The 21,490-nt window shown below is 57.6% G+C and overlaps 1 pseudogene; it reads left to right on the forward strand.

Annotated features, from left to right (window-relative positions):
* The first annotated feature begins 20,699 nt into the window (after positions 1-20,699).
* Positions 20,700-20,795, forward strand: LOC129018546 (small nucleolar RNA U13; annotated as a pseudogene).
* The last annotated feature ends 695 nt before the right edge of the window (positions 20,796-21,490 follow it).

Raw genomic sequence — 21,490 nt, forward strand, 5'->3', positions numbered from 1 at the left:
GTGAGGTATGAGGACCCGATGGAGACTTTGAATGATGGTGGAGAGGACCAGAGAAGACCGCCCATCGGCTGAGTCCCAGAGCGACTGGGGCATCCCGTCCCTTGTCCCTTGTACAGAAGAGACAATTGGGCAGTACACGAAGGAAGGCACCCTATGGGGACAGCCCTGAGGGCCCCAGCCAGCCCCAGACACTGGAGGGGGACATAGGAAACTGGGAGGCAGTCCAGGCACAGGGCCCTGTAAGCTGTGAGTTCCAAGGACAGGACTGCCCAGGGTAGAATCAGAGCACGGCCACCTCTGCACAGCAGATGCTGTCCGGGAGGGCACAGGGGAGCCTGGGCATGGTGAGGGGTGCACATGTGGAAAATGTGCCCAGCCGTACCTCTGTGGCACAGCTATCTGAGCATGTGTGCATATGTGTGTGTGCATGTGTGTGCATGTGTGTGTACATGTGTGCATATGTGTGCATGTGTGTGCATGTGCATGCATGTGTCTGAGTGCACATACGTGTGTGCGTCTGAGTGCACATGCATGTGTGCCTGTGTCTGAATGCACATGTATGCACATGTGCCCAAGACCAGGGAGAGCAGATCCTGCAGGTCAGCTGCAAAGAAGGAAGGGGGAGCCCTGGACTAGAGCAGGTCTCAGGAACCCCAAAGCAGGGACTCATTCTCTTCATTATAACCTCGGGAGAAGAATTACAGAAAGTTATGAGAATTGCAATCACTTCCTATGTGTGCCCAAGGTGTATGCACTTGAACGTACATATGTTACACCCTGATGAAAATGTTCATTAGGATAGAATATTTGCATAATTATATGTCAAGCTGTACACTATTTTGGTAGGAAGATAGGGGGCTTCATGAGATGACCTTTCAGAGTTCTCAGGTTTCTTAGGGGCCATGAGGGGGTGGAATAATGGCCCCACAGATGGCCACATCCTCATCTCCAGAACTCAACCCCTGCTTCTGTGAACCCTACTCTCTGTGAGCTCATTGCCTTGCGTGGCAGCAGTCACTGGAGTCAGTTAAAGATCTGGAGATGGGAGATTATCCGGGTGGGCAGGTGCGATCCCAACGTCCTTAGAAGTGGAAGATGGAGGCAGGACGGGTCAGGATGATGTGATGGATGGAGCTCGTGGAGGGCACAAGCCAAGGAGTGCCGCAGCCTCGAGAAGCTGGGAAAGCCAAGGAAGCAGATTTTCTGCCCTTTGAGCCTCCGCAGGGGAACACAGCCCTGCTGACACCTTCATTTTAGCCAAGTCTAACCTTCAGACTGTAAGATGACAAATTTGTAGCCAGGCACAGTGGCTCCTGCCTGTAATCTCAGCACTTTGGGAGACTGAGGCAGGAGGATCACTTGAGCCCAGGAATTCAAGACCAGCCTGGGCAATGAAGTGAGAACCTGTCTCTACAAAACATTTTTTTAAATAAAGATAATAAATTTGTGTTATTTTAAGCCACTTAATGTGTAGTAATTTGTTAGGGCAGTAACAGGTAACTAACACAGACTGTGACTCTCCGAGCACTGGGAGTCTCTTTCCACCCTGCCACCATCCTTCCCAGGAGCTTCCTTTCTTCTGTCCAGCCTCAGGACCTGCTCCCTCAACAGACAGGAACTAAGATGCACCATCGGGAGGCTGCACGCCATGAGTGTCTTAAGGGACAACACACCAGCAGAGACGCACGCGTGCCGTGGAGGTGGCAGAGGTACCCTGCGGATGAGAAGATGCATAGCCACTCAGGGTGTGCGTGGCCACACACTGTGGCAATTCCTACACCCACGATGCAGGCGGCTGGCCTGTGGGCTCTCACAAATACACACACACACGCACAGGTGTGCACGTGTGCAGGTGCCAGCTCCTTCTACCCAGCCCATCCCTGCTGGGAGCCAGAGCGCACACCTGGACACCCAAGGAAGGGGGCGCTGCACGTGTCCTTTCCACCCTGGAGTCAGGTGCCGGCTCCTCCCCAGATTCCCTCAGCCCCTCCCCAGTCACAGCTTGGAGCTTGCAAGCCCTGCTTGGAGGGCCATTCATCAGCCTGGTTTCTGAGAAGAGCTTTCGTGCCGTGGGCCTGTGTGGGCACCTGCACCCATGTGGGCCTTCTGAAACCGGGAGGCTGTGCCACGTCGGTGGGTAGTTCGGTGTGCACATGCTGGATGGGCACACGCATGTGGGCGCGTGCATGTGGGCATACAGTGGCACACGTGCACGTGTGACAGGGGCTGACAAGTCCTAGGCCTGAAGCCGCGTGGAATCTCGGAATCCTGAGGCCTCCTTTCAAGCACTTGTGTTGTCCCCTACTGAGGTCCCTGAGTCACCATGGTAGTTGGTGCCTGGCCTCCGAGTTGCCAGCCCAGCCCAGCCCTGCTCCCCTGGGGGGTGGGAAATTCCCTCTGGAAGCTCCTGTCACAGCTGCACCTGAAAGGCCCAGCTCCCAGCACAGGCCCTGAGGGACAGCAGTGAGGACCAAGGCCAAGGAAGCTCCCATTTCCATGACAACAGCAGGCAGGGGTCATAGGAGTTGCCAGAATCTGGGAGAGGCACGGAAAGACCCCCCAGAGATCCTCAGAGAGAACGAGGCCCCACTGGCACCTTGACCTCAGGCTTCTGCCCTCCGCAACCCTGAGTGACTACATTCCCATTGCTTCCAGCCACCCCGTGTGGGGTCTTTTGTTACAGCAGTCGCAGGAAATTCACATGTGGTTTGGGCCCATCAGCCAAGCTCCCGTACAAACTGGCCCCGCAGAAACCACATGGATGGGGAGGGCCCCAGATCACAGCCAGGATGCAACCCCCTCACAGGGGCCACACGCCCAGCCCCGCTGTTGTCCTAGGCAGGATGCCCTGTCATTCTGGTTCAAAAAATGTGTTTGCTCCCTGCTGGAGCTGTACAAACACTTCCTCTCTGAGTTCGGAAGATCTTTCTGCATATCCGATTCTCAAGTTCAAAGAATGATAGAAACAAGAAACAGACCCAAGCCTGAGATGGCAGAGCTGGAGCCAGCCCTCTTCCCTGGAGAGCAGGTGGAGGCTGGGCTGCAGGAGCCTGGGCAGAAGCTTGGGCCAGCACGGCAGCCCCACCCCTGAGGGTGAAGAGCAAGGCGGGAGGAAGAGGGCAGGAGCTGGGTTCTGCATGGTCACTGCAGGCTGACTCTCACCTGCTTTAGCAGGGTCAAAAATGTGACCAGGTCTTTGGGAATGAGAGCTGGCCAGGAATGGGAAAGCTCCTCCAAGAGGGACTAGAGGTGCCTGGGAGCACGTTTCTAGAGTGTGTGTGCTCGCTCTGTCTCTCCTCTCTCTCTCGCTGTCTCTAGCTGTCCTGCTACCTATCTCCCTCTGATACGGAAGGGAAGTGCTGGGAAGGGGAAGGCATGGTCCCTTTAAATGATACAGAAGGGGGTTAGGGAAATGCTGGGTAGAGGGGGGCATGATCCCTCGCTAGGGCCCCACCCCCACAGGCCTAGGGCAAGGAGTCCAAATGTTGCATTCTCCAAGATCACCCTGGCCCGCCACACCCCCATCCTGGGCCTATAAAAACCCGAGACCCCAGCGGGCAGACACACAGAAGCTGCTGGAGAGCGGGAGGAACACATGAGCAGAAGAAGACAAGCGGCCAAGCGGCCGGGACATGGAGAGGAGGTGGAGGGGAGCATGTCGGCAGCCCGACTCCATGGGAAAACCATCTCCCTTCTGGCTCCCCCATCTGCTGAGAGCTACTTCTCTACTCAATAAAACTTTGCACGCATTCTCCAAGCCCATGCGAGACCCGATTCTTCCGGTCCACCAAGGCAAGAAACCCTGGGATACAGAAATCCCTCTGTCCTTGTGATAAGGAAGGGGGTCTAATTGAGCTGGTTAACACAAGCCGCCTACAGACGGCTAAACTAAAAGAGCATCTGTAACACACGCCCACCGGGGCTTCAGGAGCTGTAACACTCACCCCTACACATGGCCTTGGGGTCAGAGCCCCACAGCCTGCCCGTCTTATGCTCCCCCAGAGGTTTGAGCAGCGGGGCACTGAAGAAGGGAGCCACACTCCCTGTTGCACACCCTGCGAGGGGGACAAGGGAACTTTTCCCGTTTCACCTCTCCCACCCTTTCCTTCTCCCGGCACCCCTTCCCTCTGCCTCCTTATGTCCCCACAATCCTCCCTGCCATCATCAGGGTTTCAAAGGGACAGTCCCCTTGGCCTGGAAGGAACCAGCAACTACAGTCATGTGACTCTAGGCAGCACCTTCAGCTCTAGAGACCCAGGTGCTTCCCCCTGGCCACGGTGAAGAGGGTGGAGATGAGGAAGGTCCCTTCTGAAGTCATAACAGAAAAGTCCCCGAAGTTCCTGGTAAAACTCCCATCAAGGCCAGACACGGTAGCTCATGCCTGTAATCCCAGCACTTTGTGAGGCCGAGCTGGGCAGATCATGAGGTCAGGAGTTCGAGATCAGCCTGACCAACATGGTGAAACCCCCTCTCTACTAAAAATACAAAACTTAGCTGGGCATGGTGGCGGGCACCTGTAATCCCAGCTACCCGGGAGGCTGAAGCAGGAGAATCACTTGAACCCGGGAGGTGGAGGTTGCAATGAGCCGAGATCATGCCACTGCACTCCAGCCTGGGTGACAGAGCGAGACTGCGTCTCAAACAAAAACAAAAACCCACCACCCAAGTCGTTTTCCTCAAAAGTGTCAGTTTGGGGTTTGTCTATTTACAGATCCTGAGCATCACAGAAAGGATGGGGGCAGCCATTCATTAATAACTCATAGAAGCCAGGGGACCAATTAGAACGGGTTTTCTATTTCAGGGCACGCCGGAAAAGCCACCGGGACCTGGAGCAGCCATTGCAGGAGCAGGTGGGGGTGGGTAAAATGGTGGTCAGAAAAAAATCCCATAAAGGAGGAAACATGTCAAGAAAAGATATTAAAATAGAAAGCAATGATGCATTGTTAAACACTTCACATTTTTCCCAAAGGTCCCTGCAACTTGCTTCTGGAAGAGTAAATGGAAAACTTTGGGAATGTAATTTTAATTGTCTATTTCACACCCACGTGGCCTGCTCCCTCCCCGCCCCCACACAGGAGCTGGGCCATCTGCATCAAGACCCTCTTCCTCCAGCTCCAGCGGTGGCAGTTGTGGTGGAGTGACCGGGGACACAGCAAGCAGGCAGCAGCCCCATGCACGCAGGGAGCTGTCTGGCCTTCGCAGGGTTTTTATTGTATTATTTAACACCCAAGCCTTTCAGCGTGTGCCTGCCACACAGTTTATGCTCCCAGCAGAGAGACAATAACTGAAGGAATATTTGCAAAAAGCTGAGTTAAGTAAATATTTTATGCCGGTTAATGTAATGGCTCAGGAATGATGTGTTGGGGCAGGCGGGCAGGGGAGCCAGTGCCACAAATGTGCAGAGGGTGACGGGGGTTCCTGTGAGCCTCAGCCAAGCTCTGCTGACTCTCAGCCCACCTTTGAGGCCACCTAGTCAGAGACGGTGGAGGGGGTGTGTGGCAGGCCTCCTCCAGGAGAGAGCCACACACCCCCTCCACCGTCTCTGACTTGGCTTGGTTCCAGCAGAGTTGAAATAAGCATACCTGAAGCCCTGACGTCACTACTTCAAAAGAGAAAACTTCCCATGAGCACGCGCGCTCGGCTCAGTTAATGTGCTTCTCAAAGTAGGGTGCCTGGGGCATCAGCTGGTTAGAACCTCGAATTCTCAAGCCATGCCCAGACCCACGGGATGAGACTCTGTGGGGGTGAGACTCACGAGCTGTGTTACATGAGCGTTCAGGGGATTCCATATGGTCGAGTGCAGACTCACTGTCCTGGGCCACCAGCTGTCCAGCTCCCATGTCCCTGTCCAGGAAGGCCCTTCCACCTTTCCCGGTGAAGCCACCCTGCTGACCACACCCACGGGCTGCGTCCATCTCTTAGGTTCTAAGTATTTGACAAATTACATGATGACCCAGCTAGGGGGGTCAAGTGTTCCCCATGCAGCATCTACAACCAGAGGATGGAGGCTGGGATTTATGTTCCAGCCCTGGACCCACCCCACTGGTGCCCCAAACCTGCCCACTCTCACCTCAGACCCGCCCAGTGTCACCCTGGACCTGCCCACTGTTACCTCAGACCCACCCACTCTCACCCTGGACCTGCTCACTCTCACCTCAGACCCACCCACTCTCACCTCAGACCCACCCACTCTCACCCTGGACCTGCTCACTCTCACCCTGGACCTGCTCACTCTCACCCTGGACCTGCCTGCTCTCACCTCAGACCTGCCTGCTCTCAATCTGGACCCACCCACTCTCACCCTGGACCCGCCCACTCTTACCTCAGACCCACCCATCTCACCCTGGACCTGCCCACTCTCACCCTGGACCTGCCTGCTCTCAATCTGGACCAGCCCACTCTCAACCTGGACCCACCCACTGTCACCCTGGTCCCGCCCACTCTTACCTCAGACCCACCCATCTCACCCTGGACCCACCCACTGTCACCTCAGACCCACCTGCTCTCACCCTGGACCCGCCCACTCTCACCTCAGACCCGCCTGCTCTCACCCTGGACCCACCCACTGTCACCTCAGACCCGCCCGCTCTCACCCTGGACCCTCCCACTCTCACCTCAGACCCACACCCTCACCCCAACCCTTGGTTCAGTTAATGTGCAAGGTGAGAGTGTGACTGTCATGGTCACTACGGACCTGTCCACATTCATGCTGGATCCACCCATTCCAACCCTGAACATGCCCGTTCTCACCCCAGACCTGCCCACTGTCACCATCACCCTGGACCCACCCACATTCATGCTGGACCTGCCCACTCTCACCCCAGACCCACCCACACTCTCACCCCAACTGGCGCACGGTCATGGCCACCCTGGACCTGCCCACATTCATGCTGGACCCACCTACTCCCGCTCTGGACACGCCCACTCTCACCCTGGACCGGTCCACATCCACATGGGGTGTCCTGCCTGCCTGGAGGGGACTGAGTCACTTAGGATGCACGGAAGCTGGGGTGCTGGTAGCTGTCTTGGTCTATTTCACAGGCTTGGGGGACCCAACTGCACCCCAGCAGAGGGCCTGGAACAGGTTCCCTCAGCCTCACAGACAGGCGGCATCCAGTCCAGGGACTGTAGCCCTGACAAGGAGCCCCACCTGCCCAGGGCCCCCCAGCAGGCAGCATCTCCTGGACTTCCTCCCCCACCACAGGCCCTGGGATGGGGTGTCCGAGGGAGGGGTCTTTCTCTAAAGTCAGGCAGTTCCTGAAAACGACAAGGCAGCGTCTCCCCTCCCACAGTCAGGCTCAGAGTGGAAGGTCTGCATGCGGGGTCTGCCGCCCGGGACAACAGGGAGCCCTGGAAATGACATGCCCCGCCCCCACCCTTCCCTGACGCCTTGCTCTGGAAGGTTCTTCCTCCCAGCCAGTCTCCTCTCCTCCTGAGAACGGGGTGCGGGCACTCTACCTTGCTTCAGGGGGCCTAGAAAGAGGGGACAGGGCCTGGGATGGGGGGACAGGATGAGGGGGAGGGCAGAGTGGGAGAGCTGGAGGGGGTGTTGGGAAGGGCTCAGGGAGGGATAGGAGGTGGAGGCAGGGATGGAGGACTGGGTGCTCTGGTCTGAATGTGTGTGTCCCCTCCAAAGTTCACCTGCAAACAGTCTCCAGCAGGATTGTGTTAAGAGCTGGGGCATCAAGGAGGTGATGAGGGCCTGAGGGCTCCTCCCTCGTGCCTGTGCCGGGATTAAGGCCACACAAAAGAGGCTTCACACAGCACTGGACACCTTGTGTCCTTCACTTCCCGCTGGGGGAGCACAGAGCAAGAGGCACCATCCGGGAGCAGAGAGCAGCCCCCACCAGATACCCAGCCTGCCGGCAGGCACTTTGACCTGGGACTTCCAGCCTCCAGAACTGCAAGAAAATAAATGTCTTTTCTCATAAATTATCCAGTCTCAGGTATCTTGTTCTGTAGCCCAAAAGGACTCAGACATGATGGAGGGGAGGGACACAGGTAGGAGGGTGGGGGAGAGGAGGGACACAGGTGGGAGGATGGCAGAGGGGAGGGGTGTAAGTGGGAGGGTTGGGGAAGGGTGCAGGTGAGAGGGTGGGGAAGGGGAGGGGCACAGGTAGGAGGGTGGGGGAGGAGAGGAGCACAGGTGGGAGGGTGGAGGAGGGGAGGGTCACAGGTGGGAGGGGCACAGGTGGGAGGGGAGGGGGAGGGGCACAGGTGGGAGGGGAGGGGAGGGGCACAGGTGGGAAGGGAGGGGGAGGGGCGCAGGTGGGAGGGGAGGGGGAGGGGCGCAGGTGGGAGGGGAGGGGAGGGGCGCAGGTGGGAGGGGAGGGGAGGGGCGCAGGTGGGAGGGGAGGGGGAGGGGCACAGGTGGGAGGGGGAGGGGGAGGGGCACAGGTGGGAGGGGAGGGGGAGGGGCACAGGTGGGAGGGGAGGGGAGGGGCGCAGGTGGGAGGGGAGGGGAGGGGCACAGGTGGGAGGGGAGGGGGAGGGGCGCAGGTGGGAGGGGAGGGGGAGGGGCGCAGGTGGGGGGGAGGGGAGGGGAACAGGTGGGAGGGTGGAGGAGGGGAAGGGCACAGGTGGGAGGGGGAGGGGGAGGGGCGCAGGTGGGAGGGGGGGAAGGGCACAGGTGGGAGGGGAGGGGGAGGGGCGCAGGTGGGAGGGGGGAAGGGCACAGGTGGGAGGGGAGGGGGAGGGGCGCAGGTGGGCGGGGAGGGGGAGGGGCACAGGTGGGGGGAGGGGAGGGGAACAGGTGGGAGGGGGAGGGGGAGGGGCACAGGTGAGAGGGTGGAGGAGGGGAAGGGCACAGGTGAGAGGGAGGGCGAGGGGCACAGGTAGGAGGGGCATCTGTAGGATGCAGGGGCAGGGGCATCTGTAGGATGCAGGGGCAGGGGCATCTGTAGGATGCAGGGGCAGGGGCATCTGTGGGATGCAGGGGCAGGGGCATCTGTGGGATGCAGGGGCAGGGGCATCTGTAACCCCAGGCCTGGCGCCGTGGAACACTGGAGGCCACCTGGTGCAGTGAGATGGTGCTGGGTCAAACGAGCCTCTGCGGAGGGTCAATGGCAGCCAGAGCCATTAGCCAGGAAAACGAGACAGAAGCGAAGGCCTGACAGGTGATCGATACCGGGTCACCCAGGGCAGACAGGAAAGGGTCCAGCGGAGGACACCAGGGGCCAGCGATTGACATCTCAGCCTGAGGAGGTGGCCGAGCTGTCTGTCACACACACCCCTGGCCACAAGCCTCTCACCTCAGGGACCTGTCGTCACTGACAGCGTGGACTCAGTGTGGCCCGAGAGGACTGCAGGGACCACCAAATACCCGCGTCTCCTGGACACTGGGGCCCCCTGGAGGCGAGTTTCTGGAACAGCTGGCAAGCAGGGCACCTCAAACAAAGCAGGGCCTGTGCACACACAGCGTGCATGGGGACCCTGCAGGCCCGAGGCAAGGGCAGGGCTAGGAAGGAAGCGGTGCACACAGGCAGAGGAATCCAGGGCACTCCACAGCCAGGCGCAGGCTGGCCACCACTGGGACAAGCCACCCTAGCCCCACCTCCCATCCAGCTTCTCTCCACCTAAAGGTCAGGGGCCTGGGAGAGGCACGCGGGGGCCTCCAGTCCAATCCCACCCTTGCTGAGTGATAGGTGTGGCTCTCTGACAGCGGGAGAAGCATCCCTCTCCACCCACCCCAGCACTGGGGTCAGGAGGGAGAAGAGAGGGTGCTCCCACACCTCCATTCCTGCAGGTTCTCGGCCACATATGCCGATTTCATTTTGCTCGCTGGATTGCAAAGGCCCTCATGAGCGAGTGAGAGCTGCCACTTCGATGTGCAAATCTCGCTGAGAAAAACGTCACGCGCACGTTTCCACTGGGCACTGGAGAAAGAGCCAGGGGACTTGGGCAAGACAAAAATAAAACCAGTCAGAGTGGTGAACATGGGCAGGACACCCACATTGGTCCTCTCTCCTCTGCAGACCCTAGTGGGCCAGTGGGGCCCTGGCCTCCTCCTCCTTCCCTCCCCTTCCCCCTCCTCCTCCCCTTCCCCCTCCTCCTCCCCTTCCTCCTCCTCCTCCCCTCTTCCTCCACCTCCTCCTCCCCTTCCTCCTCCTCCTCTTCCTCTTCCTCCCTCTCATCCTCCCCCTCCTCCTCCCCTCTTCCTCCTCCCTCTCTTCCTCCTCCTCCCCTCCTCTTCCTCCTCCCTCTGCTCCTCCTCTCCCCCTCTTCCTCCACCTCTCCTTCCTCCCGCTCCTCCTCCACCCCTCCCCCTCTTCTTCCTCCACCTCCTCCTCTGCCTCCTCCTCCTCCTCTACCTCTTCCTCTTCCCCCCTCCTCCTCCCTCCCCTCCACCTTTCCTCCCCTTCCTCACCCTCCCCCTTCTCCTCCCTCTACCTCTTCCTCCTCCCCCCCACCTCCTCCTCGTACCCCAGGCAGCCCCTTCAGGTCTCAGTCCCGTCAAGCTCAGACCTGGGACCCACACAGACCCGGGTCAGGTGCCAGCCCCTCTGCAAGACCCTTGTTGGGTCCCTGGGCCTCTCGGGTCCTTGCTGTCGAATGGGAGCACTAGTTGTCATGGTGACAACTCCAGCAGTGCCCTGGGGACTGGAGCGCATACCAGGGGGCCCAGCCTAAATGGATGGCTCTGAAAAGTTCTCTGGGCACAAGGGGTCCCGGGCTCCTCCTGGGAGAACACGAGGCCCTCCCTCCTGGCCTTCCAGACTCAACGGAGCTTCTCCAGGCTGCAGGGACAACAGGCAGAAACTGCTCCGAAGCCAAGGGCCTGGGGCAGAAGTGAGCAGCAGCCAGTGGCACCTGCAGAGCCGGGGCACCCACAGAGCCGGGGCACGCAGAGCCGGGGCACCCGCAGGGTTCCCAAGAGAGCCTGGAGGATCTCAGCAAAGGCAGGAGCAGGAGAGACGTCCAGGGTGGATGAGGAGTGGACACGGTGGTGGTGACAGGGGTCAGGAGGAGGAAGGCCAAGGCCGTCCACAGGGATGGGGCCAGCGTCTTTCCATGCCCACAGCAGCCATGCCAGATGGGACCCCAGCCACCCAGGCACAAGCCTGGGAAGGCCAGACGGGAAGCCCTACAACGGGAGGGCCAGGATGTGCCCAAGGGAGGGGCTCAGAGGCACCCCGGGGAGCAAGCGGAGTGGCTGGGCCCTCTGTGCCTGTTTCTCCACACACAAAAGGGGCGCAGGGTTGCAGCACTGCAGGAGTGGTGGGTAGGAGGTGGCGTGGAGTCAGCCCAAGAGGCGTGAGCCTCGTAACAAGCAAGCAGTGCAGCTGTGGTGGTTGTTTCTGAGAATGCGTGGATCACAAAAAGGAGGCAGATGGTAAAAGTTATAATGTAAAACAGGTGTGCAAAGCCAGGCATTGGGGCACAGCTACTTGGGAGGACCACTTGAGCCCAGGAGTTTGAGGCCAGCCTTGGCAACGTAGTGAGACCCTGTCTCTAGTAATTAAAATAAACAGGTGTTCAAATACAAACTTGTGCTCGCATGTTCACAGCGGCGCAATTCGCGGTGGCCAAAGGGTGGAAACGACTCAAATGTCCATCAAGGAAGAAAGGATCAATAAAATGTGGTCAGCGCAGACAGTGGAATATCATGCAGCTAGACAGAGGAGCAAAGGCTGACTCATGTCACCACACGGAAGATGCCAGAAAACATTTGCCTGATGAAAGAATCCAGATGCAAAAGGTGCATATTGTATGATTCCACTGATACAGAATGTCCAGGATAGGCAGACCCACAGAGACAGAGAGCAAATGGGTGGGTGCCAGGGATGCAGACTGACCACTAATGGCTATGGGGTTTCCTTTGGGGTGATGGGAATGTTCTGGAACTACATAAAGGTGGTTGATGAGGCCGTTCTTGCATTGCTATAAACAACCACCTGAGACTGGGTGATTTATAAAGAAAAGAGGTTTCATTGGCTCACAGTTCTGTGGGCTATGCAGGAAGCATGGCTGGGGAGGCCTCAGGAAACTTACAGTCATGGCAGAAGGTGAAGAGGAACCAGGCACATCTCACATAGCTGGAGCAGGAGGGAGAGAGGGAGGAGGAGTTATAGGAGCGACACACTTCTAAACAACCAGGTCTCGTGAGAACTCACTCACCATCACGAGAACAGCAAAGAGGAAATCGGCCTCCATGATCCAATCACCTCCTCCAGGCCCCTTCTCCAACCCTAAGGGTTACAGTTCAACGTGAGATTTGAGTGGGGACACAAATCCAAACCCTGTCAGTGGTGGCTGCACAATACTGCATATGTGCTAAAAGCCACTGAATTGTTCACTGTAAAATGGTTAATTTTATATTATGGGAATTTCACCTGGATAAAATAAAATCTTAAAAATAAAGCTAAAACAACAACAATGGCTGGGCACGGTGGCTCACACCTGTAATCCCAGCACTTTTGGAGGCTGAGGCAGATGTGTCACTTGAGCTCAGGAGCTTGACACCAGCCTGGGCAACATGGCGAAATCCTGTCTCTACAAAAAAAATACAAAAATTAGGTGGGTGTGGTGGCGCACCTGTGGTCCCAGATACTGGGGAGGCTGAGGTGGGAGGAACATTGAGGCTGGAAGGTTGAGGCTGTGGTGAGCTGGGATCATGCCACTGCACTCCAGCCTGGGTGACAAAGCAAGACCCTGTCTCAAACATAGCAATAATAATAGCAATAATAATAACAATACTAATAATAATAATGGCAGCGAGCACTCCAGAGGCGCTCCCTCTGAGCTGAAGAGGGTTCTGAGGGCTTTGGCCCAGTGAATTGCTGCAGGACCCTATGAGGTGGGAACTTCTCTGTTGCCTTTTCCCAGCTGAAGGAACCGAAGCTCAGACATGGCGAGTGACTTACCCAAGGTCACCCAGCCACTAAGAGGCCAAGGGGACAAGAGAACTGAGTGTAAGGAGGAAATCAGGAAGTGAGCAGGGGACAGTGCGCAGCTGTCCTTGTGATGGGCCCAGCCTTGAAGGCAGAGTTCTGGCTCCCGGAGCTGGCAACAGGAAGACATTGCTGGAGGGAGCCAGAGGTGGGGCGGGCAGGAGGGCCACCTGAGCCTTGAGCCCTGAGCCCTGAGCCCTCAGCGGGCTCCTTGGAGAGTGACCTAGACCTTAACGTTGACCCTGGCACCCCGCCTGCACCTCCCCATGACGCCCCACGCCCCCACCCTGCGCCTGCTCCTGCAACTTGAGGAAACGGACCGACCTCCTTTAAAGGAGGGGTTCCTGAGCCTGGGGAGCGCGACTTCCGAGCCTGTCTGAAAACACCAAATGCCAAAGAAACCTAAGCTGTGTTCCACAGAAGCCGCTGCCAATCGAAAGCGATTGCTGCACAGGTTTTTCTTTGGAATTGGTTTTTTGTTCAGGTATTTTTTGGATTAGCATTATCAACATTAGAACTCAACATGAAAAATCCTCCTGGCACCCTCAGACCCCCAGGATCCACCCGCAGCGCCCCACCCCTCGGGGGTCTAAGGACGGGGCCACTGGAGGTGCTCCCCACGCCTTAGCTAGATGCAGGGCCCTCCCACAGGCTCCCGCAAGCCCACCGGGGCTGGGCATTTCCCACACCTTCCCACCCCACCCATCCACCTTCTGTCCAAGCAGGAGTGCAGCCTGCTTGGGCTCAGCATCCCCTCTTCTGAGAAGCAGCCCGGCCCCATCCTGAGCGCCCCTGGTCCCGAAATCCCTCCTCACACGTATGGGGCTGGCCGTTGATGTGGCCTGGGCTGGGGGTGCACCTGCAGTGCAAACACATGACTGAGCATCTTCCTGTCCCGGGCCCTCTCAGTGTTGGGCCCCAGGAAGCCCTTCCAGGGGCTTCAGTCGCCCACCCACCTACAAAGCCCCTCATAGGCAGCGGCGGCTTTGTTCCCGGGACGCGCCCCAGGCTCTGCTAAGGCATGGCCCCCAGACCCTCAGGAGCCCCTGAAACATGATGACCTCCAGCCACGTGCCAGCTGCCAGGAGGGGGCTTCAAGACCCCAGATGAGCACCCGGCTGGCCATGCCCCAGGGACAGAGGACCCAGTGTGACAGAATCTGGCCTGGGCCACAGCCACCCACGCAGCCCATCCCAGTTCAGCCCGAGGTGGACAAGAAAAGTCCCACCAGGGACTGGAGCAGATGGGGCGGGCTCCGGAACCCTGCCTGGCCCACCATCTGTCTTGCCAGTCGGTCCGTCTACCCAGGCAGCTCCTCCTCCCGGCCCACCATCTGCCCGGCCCTGCTAGGCCCTCCTCCTGGCTCCTCCAGGGCCCTCGGGAGGGGACAGAGCTGGAGCCAGGGCCCAGACCTCCGCTGCCTTGGGCCCGCCCCATCTGGCACCTCCAGGAGAAGGGGGCGGCAAGAGCTTGGCCAGGGCAGGGGCACTCCAGGGCAGCCAAAGGCCCTCGCCAGCTGTCTCATGATGACATGAGCAGAGGGAGGGGGAAGGGAGGAAGGGAGAGGCTCTGGGAGGACAAGGGCCCCTCCCCTCCTCCCCCCCTCTTCCTCCCCTGCCCAAGTGGCCTGGGCGGGAGGGGCACACGGATGGGAACATCCCAGCGGGTCCAGGCCTCTGCTCCCCCCAGCTCCTCCTCCCTGGCAGGCAGCTCTTCTGGGCTTCCGAGGTGCTGCGCAGCCCCTTCCCTGGCCCTGGGACCCCCAGTGCCTGAGATGAAAGAGGAGTTGCTTCCATGGAGGGTCCCAGTGCAGGCTGGGGGGCGCTGGCCCTCAGGACACCAGGCCCCCAAGACATAGGGACACCAGAAGCCCCCGCTCTGCCTCCAAGGTCCAGTAGCCCCAAAGCCCCTGCTCAGAGGCCAGCGATGGGAGGGCAGGGCCTGCCTGTGGGACCCACCATGGGCCCAGCAATCCCCAGGCCCTGGGCAGACAGCAGCGCAGCCTATGAGTCCAGGGCTGGGGCAAGTCGGCAAGTGCACCCCCAGAGGTGGAGTGACAGGAGCTCCTGTGGAGGACGCAGGCGGCCCCCGCCCCTCACTCCACCGCGAGGCCCGAGGATGTACACGGGCAGCTCTCCCTGGCTTATGAGACGCCGCCACCCTGCTGCCCCTCTGGGTCCTCCTCACCCCGTGGCCTGCAGGGTCAGGAGCGTGGTGACTATGGTGTCAGGAGAGAGGCTGGCTCCTCCCTGTGGCGGGTGTTGGGGGAGCAGTGCGGTTCATTATAAATTACACTCCCCTGAACCCGGCTGTTAGGCGAGGGCAGGGCTGGGATTCACCCTGCTCTCTGCAGGGGGGGTCAGCCCCCAGGTGTGCCTGGGTGGGTCTCCACGGCAGGGCAAGAGGGCAGGCCCTGGGCACGTCCACCCCCTGTCTCTGGTCCCACAGCCGCCTACTTGCCACCTGCCCTGAGCAGCCCCCAGGACAGCGCCCGCAGGGAGGATGCTGAGGGGCTGGAGGGCAGGAGTCCCGGCTGAGGCTGTGACCCCAGCTGTGCTCTCCGTTCCCTCTTAGGACCAGCCAAGACCCAAGGACAGGTGGCCAATCAGGGCCCGGTGTTCACCCCTCCTCCCCCAGTCCCATCACGGCTCTCCCGCGGGACCCCCAGGAAGAGCAGCTTCCATTGACCGAGGTGGGGGGACGCCCTCCCGCTGACACTCACTCTCCACGGATCCTGGAGCCCATGAGTCCCCTCCCCACCTCCACTGGACTAGGCCCCCCGTGCCCGCAGGCCCTGGTGGGGGTGGCCACGGATAACCACACAAACATGCATTTTCCTTGTAGGAGCCGGCAGGTGACAACCAGTGTCCTACTTTCCTGCAGGACCCAAAACACCCAAATCAACAGGGCGGAGAAGGCCCAGAGGAGGGGACCTGAGGGAGCCAGCCGGGCGCTCAGCCTGCTTCGCTGGGATGCTTGTCGAGGTCGGGACGGCACCACCAAACTCACCTCTGTGCGCCCTGCGGGGCCCAGGAGACTCGGTCCTCCCCGGGCTCCCCCAGGCCTGGGGTGGACGTTGGAATAAAGTGGGGACAACACGATGAGACCCCAGCCCCGGAGGTGCCCTCGGCAGGAGCCCAAGAGCAAAGCTAGGAGATTCGTGGCTGGACAGCACCACCTGGTGGACACATTGGAGATTACCAAAGCCAAACAGTCAATTCGTTCTTGGTTCTGGGATTTTCTTAATTGGGTCTCAGCTAGGGCTTCCTTTCTCTTTCCCCAGTAGCAAGGGCTTTGTGACTATCAGAAACACCTGCCAGGCCTGGGCAATATGGCGAGACTTCATCTCTACAAAAAAAAAAACACACACACACACAAAAATTAGTGAGGCGTGGTGGTCCCAGATACTCAGGACGCTGAGATGGGACGATCGCTTGAACCCGGGAGGTCGAGGCTGCAGTGAGTCGTGATCATGCCACCGCACTCCAGTCAGGGTGACAGAGAGAGACCCTGTCTCTAAAGAAAGAAAAGATAAGAAAAGGCCGGGAGCAGTAGCTCACGCCTGTAATCCTAACACTTTGGGAGGCCGAGGTGGGCGGATTATCTGAGGTCGGGAGTTCGAGACCAGCCTGACCAACATGGAGAAACCCTGTCTCTACTAAAAAATACAAAAATTAGCCAGGCATGGTGGCGCATGCCTGTAATCCCAGGTACTTGGGAGGCTGAGGCAGGAAAACCGCTTGAACCCGGGAGGCAGAAGTTGCAGTGAGCCGAGATCACGCCATTGCACTCCAGCCTGGGCAACAAGAGTGAAACTCCATCTCAAAAAAAAAAAAGAAAGAAAGAAAAGAGAAGAAGCCCCTGTCTTCTAATAAGATGTTGTTGGTTTTCAGAGAGCCCAATCCAGGCACTTCAAACAAGGCAGGGAAAGCAATGGCCCTGAAGAAAGTTTCTCTTCAACAAGCCCCTCCCCTCCCTGGCACTGGCATTCTGGCATTCACCCACCAGCCCCTCCGTCCCTGACACTGGCACCCTGGCATTCACCCACCAGCCCCTCCCTCCCTGACACTGGCATTCTGGCATTCATTCACCCACCAGCCCCTCCCTCCCTGACACTGGCACCCTGGCATTCACCCACCAGCCCCTCCCTCCCTAACACTGGCATTCTGGCATTCACCCACCAGCCCCTCCATCCCTGACACTGGCACCCTGGCAGTCACCCACCAGCCCCTCCATCCCTGACACTGGCATTCTGGCATTCACCCACCAGCCCCTCCCGTCCCTGACACTGGCACCCTGGCATTCACCCACCAGCCCCTCCCTCCCTGACACTGGCACCCTGGCATTCACCCACCAGCCCCTCCATCCCTGACACTGGCATTCTGGCATTCACCCACCAGCCCCTCCGTCCCTGACACTGGCACCCTGGCATTCACCCACCAGCCCCTCCCCTCCCTGACACGCACCCTGGCATTCACCCACTGTCCAGGGCAACTAACCTTTCCTCCCACCACTGACGGGAAGGCACCCTGGCCTACCACTTTTGAGGGGAAAAAAATTAGAAATCCCTGGCCAAAGAGGGGACAAATTGAGCCTAAAATCAAGCCTTGGTATCTCGCTTTTTAAATCTACTTTTACCTTTTGTGTATTGGTTGTGTAATTTTTTGTGTACTCATTGTGTATAATTGCTGAATACACAATGAATACACAAAAGCTATAAATAGATTTAAAGAGAGAAACCAAACCAAAACCCATCGGTAATGCACTGGAAAAACAAGCCTCCAACTCTCTACTCAGAACATTGTCAATTAAAAGAAAAGAATTAGGAATTTCCCTTTTAACTATATTTCAGGATAACTCAATAACTCTAGTGGACAACAGCAAGTTTTTTTGGTTTTTGTTTGTTTGGTTTCTTTTTTTTGAGATGGAGTCTTGCTCTATTGCCCAGGCTGGAATGCAATGGCACAACCTCGGCTCACTGCAGCCTCTGTCTCCTGGGTTCAAGTGATTCTCCTGCCTCAGACTCCTGAGTAGCTGAGAGTACAGGCGCCCGCAACCAGGCCCTGCTAATTTTTTATATTTTTAGTAGAGATGGGGTTTCACCATGTTGGCCAGGGTGGTCTCAAACTCCTGACCTCAGGTGATCCACCCACCTCAGCCTCTCAAAGTGCTGGGATTACAGGTGTGAGCCACCACACCCAGCCTGTTTGGTTGTTTTATTTAAGAGACAGGGACTCGCTCCATCACTCAGGCTGAAGTGCAGCGGTGTAATCACAGCTCACTGCAGCCTTAACCTCTTGGGCTCAAAGGATCCTTCTACCTCAGCCCCTGAGTAGCTGAGACTACAGGCGCGCACCACCACACCTGGCTAATGTTTTATTTTTTTGTAGAGATGGGGTCTTGCCATGTTGCCCAGGCTGGATTCAAGCTCCTGGCCTCTCTCAGCTTGGCCCACAAAAGCTCTGGGATTACAGGCGTGAGCCACTGTGCCCAGCCTTTTTTGTTGTTGTTGTTTTTAACAGAACAATTTCAGCTACTCATTGTGAAGAGACAAGATCATGAGAGAAACCGCGATTTTGCCACCTCTCATGACATAATTGTTTCTCACAAGGGTCATGGATGAGATCAGTAATGACAAAACAAGGGCATCACAGGGTAGGTCCGGGCTGTGGCCACCTGGACCCACAGGGTGGATCCCGGCTATGACCACCTGGACCTACTGGGCACACTTAGCATCACAGGGTGGGCCCAGGCAATGGGCACCTGGACCCACTGAGCACACTTAGCATTACAGGTGCTTCCATGTGGCTCTCACAGCTCTGCCCACGAAGGCTGGCAAAGAAAGATGAGCCCGAATCTAAGGGCGTTTCTGCAGCACAGCTTCCATTTGCAGGAGACACGGGGCGAGGCGACACCACAGAGAGGAAAACAGCTGCGCGATAGGCGACACATTTGCAGGACAGCTGATCTGGTTTCTGCAACAAATCACAAGTGGCGGGAGGAGCAATGGGGGTCGGGGCGGCGCCTGATCTAGAGTAAGAGAGGTTCCAGAGGCGCCACCACAAAACTTAAACTGTGGGCCTTGTTAGGAACCTGTGTGTTCCATCTGATGGACATAAGCAAACAATCAGGGGAATGTGATTCCAGATGGGGCCTGAGCGGGTGCCAAGGAATGACTGTTAATTTGAACATTGCCCTAAGGGAGATGCAAGTGTGTTCCAGAGTTTCCCATACTTGGCGCCTTGCATCCTGAAGTTCATAGGAACAAAATTTCAGAACGTTTTTGCTACAGGATGGAAAATGCTTCAGCCACAGGGGAAAAGCAAAGAGAAAGACAACAGCAATGCATGAAACAAGTGTGGTGATTATCGATAAAGCATGTGTGGTGATCACTGATCACGTGTGTGAGTTTATTTGAAAACTTACATTAAAAAATTTTGAGGCCAGGCACGGTGGCTCACGCCTGTAATCCCAGCACTTTGGGAGGCCGAGGCGAGCAGATCACCTGAGGTCAGGTGTTCAAGATCACCCTGGCCAACATGGTAAAACCACATCTCTACTAAAAATAAAAATAAACAAAATAAGCCGGGTGTGGTGGCAGGCGCCTATAATCCCAGCTACTCAGGAGGCTGAAGCAGGAGAATTGCTTGAACCCGGAAGGCGGAGGTTGCAGTGAGTCAAGACCGTACCATTGCACTCCAGCCTGGGCAACAAGAGTGAAACTGAGACTCAAAAAAAATTTTTTTTTTTGAAAAGAGACTAGGCATGGTGGCTCATGCCTGTAATCCCAGCACTTTGGGATATCAAGGCAGGAGGATTGCTTGAGACCAGGAGTTCGAGACCAGCCTGGGCAACATGGTGAGACCCTCGTCTCTAAAAAAAAAAAAAAAAAAAAAAAAAATTGCCTCCCAAGACACATGCCTGTAGTCCCAGCTACTTGGGAGGCCTAGGAGAGAGGATTGCTTGAGGCTGGGAAGTTGAGGCTGCAGTGGGCTATGATCAAGCCACTGCACTCCAGCCTGGGTGACAGAGCAAGACTCTGTCTCAAAAAATAAATAAAAATAAAGAAAGACATAGCCTTTCTCTCACAGACATGATCAGGCATCATGGAAATCTTATTGCAGAAGTTGCTCGCCCTTCGCCCCTGAGCCTCACCTCTCTGTTTCAGGGGATCCGAGTTTGGGGAAGGAAAGTCAATGGGGCCATGACTTCTCCCTTGCGGCTCCTGCACCCACAGCCGTGGGCCCCTCACATTGGGGCTGGGTGACTGAGCAGAGTCCCTGTCCAGCCCCCACCAGGCTCCAGCATCCTGGACACCTCACTCCATTCCTCCTGGACTTTGTGCTGGGGATGAGGTCAATTTGAGAGCCCCCCTGAGGTCTGGTCGCTCCTGCACACGCTCCACAGTGTGTAGAATGGTGCCCCCCAAAAGGCCCACATGCTAATCCCGGGACTGTGAATGGGCTACTTTTCATGGTAAAAGGGACATTGCCAGTGTGACCGAGGGTCCTGCGATGGGAGACTCCCTGGGATCATGCAGGTGAACCCAATGGCATTACAAGGGCCCCTGTGAGAAAGAGGCGGGGGTCAGAGCAGACATGGTGCGAAAGCAGAGGGTGTGGTGACGCCCCAGCCTGGGACTGAGGCCCAGAACGCTGTGGCCTTCAGAAGCCGGGAAAGGCCAGGAGACGGATCTGCCCCCAGCCTCCAGAAGGAGCCAGCCCTGCTGACACCCTGGCTTTAGCCCAGCGCGGCCCCATGGGACTTCTGACCCCCAGAACTCTAAAATAATAAATTGGCATTGTTTTGATCCTTTTGTGGCTGATATGTGTGATGAGGGGGTTTTCACACTCTTGCGTGGGACGTGAAACATCCTTAGAACAGTGGCACATTACCTGTCTTACATGAGGGAAAAAAGAGGAAAAAATAAATACATTTGCATTGTTTTAAACCACTAAGTTTGTGGTCACGTGTAACAGCAGAAACAGCAAACAGATGTGCCCTCCGAGGCTCCCCTACATGCCTGCGAAGCTCAGGGACGCTGGGGAGGGTCACCTTGGCCATCTGGGGGCAGGTGGTACCTCAGGACCCTCCCTCCCTCATCACCGCCCTTCCTCCCTCATCACCGCCCTTCCTCCCCCATCGCCATCCTCAATGGCACAGGGGCCAACCCACAGTGAAGCGGCCAGACAGGCAGACTGTGCTAATTCCCTGCAAGGCAGAGCTGTTCCTCCAGGCTCGGAATGCAGCCAGCCCCTGCACGGCAGCCTCAAGGGGACAGGAGCCCCATGCTCTCTCCTTTCCTCTTTCGCCTGGTCCCGGCCTTGCCCCTCTGCTCCCTGCCCCCCAGCCCCACTGCCTTGGGCCTCCCTTGAGCTCCCAGGACAGGTCAGCAAATTGCTATGTGTGCATATTTTCTAGGGAGAGTCCACAACTATGGTCAGAGTCCCTCGAGTCCAAAAAGAGACAGAGCCACGGCCTTGAGCGGCTCCTGGGGCCCCGGGTTCTGAGCTGGAATCGGATTCCCTGAGCCGGCTCTTAGTCCACGGTGACAGGCATCTGCTGATGTAGCCTCCTCTTATCTTCCCCAGAAACCAGAT

Source organism: Pongo pygmaeus, chromosome 19, assembly GCF_028885625.2.
Source record: "Pongo pygmaeus isolate AG05252 chromosome 19, NHGRI_mPonPyg2-v2.0_pri, whole genome shotgun sequence".
Lineage (NCBI taxonomy): Eukaryota > Metazoa > Chordata > Mammalia > Primates > Hominidae > Pongo > Pongo pygmaeus.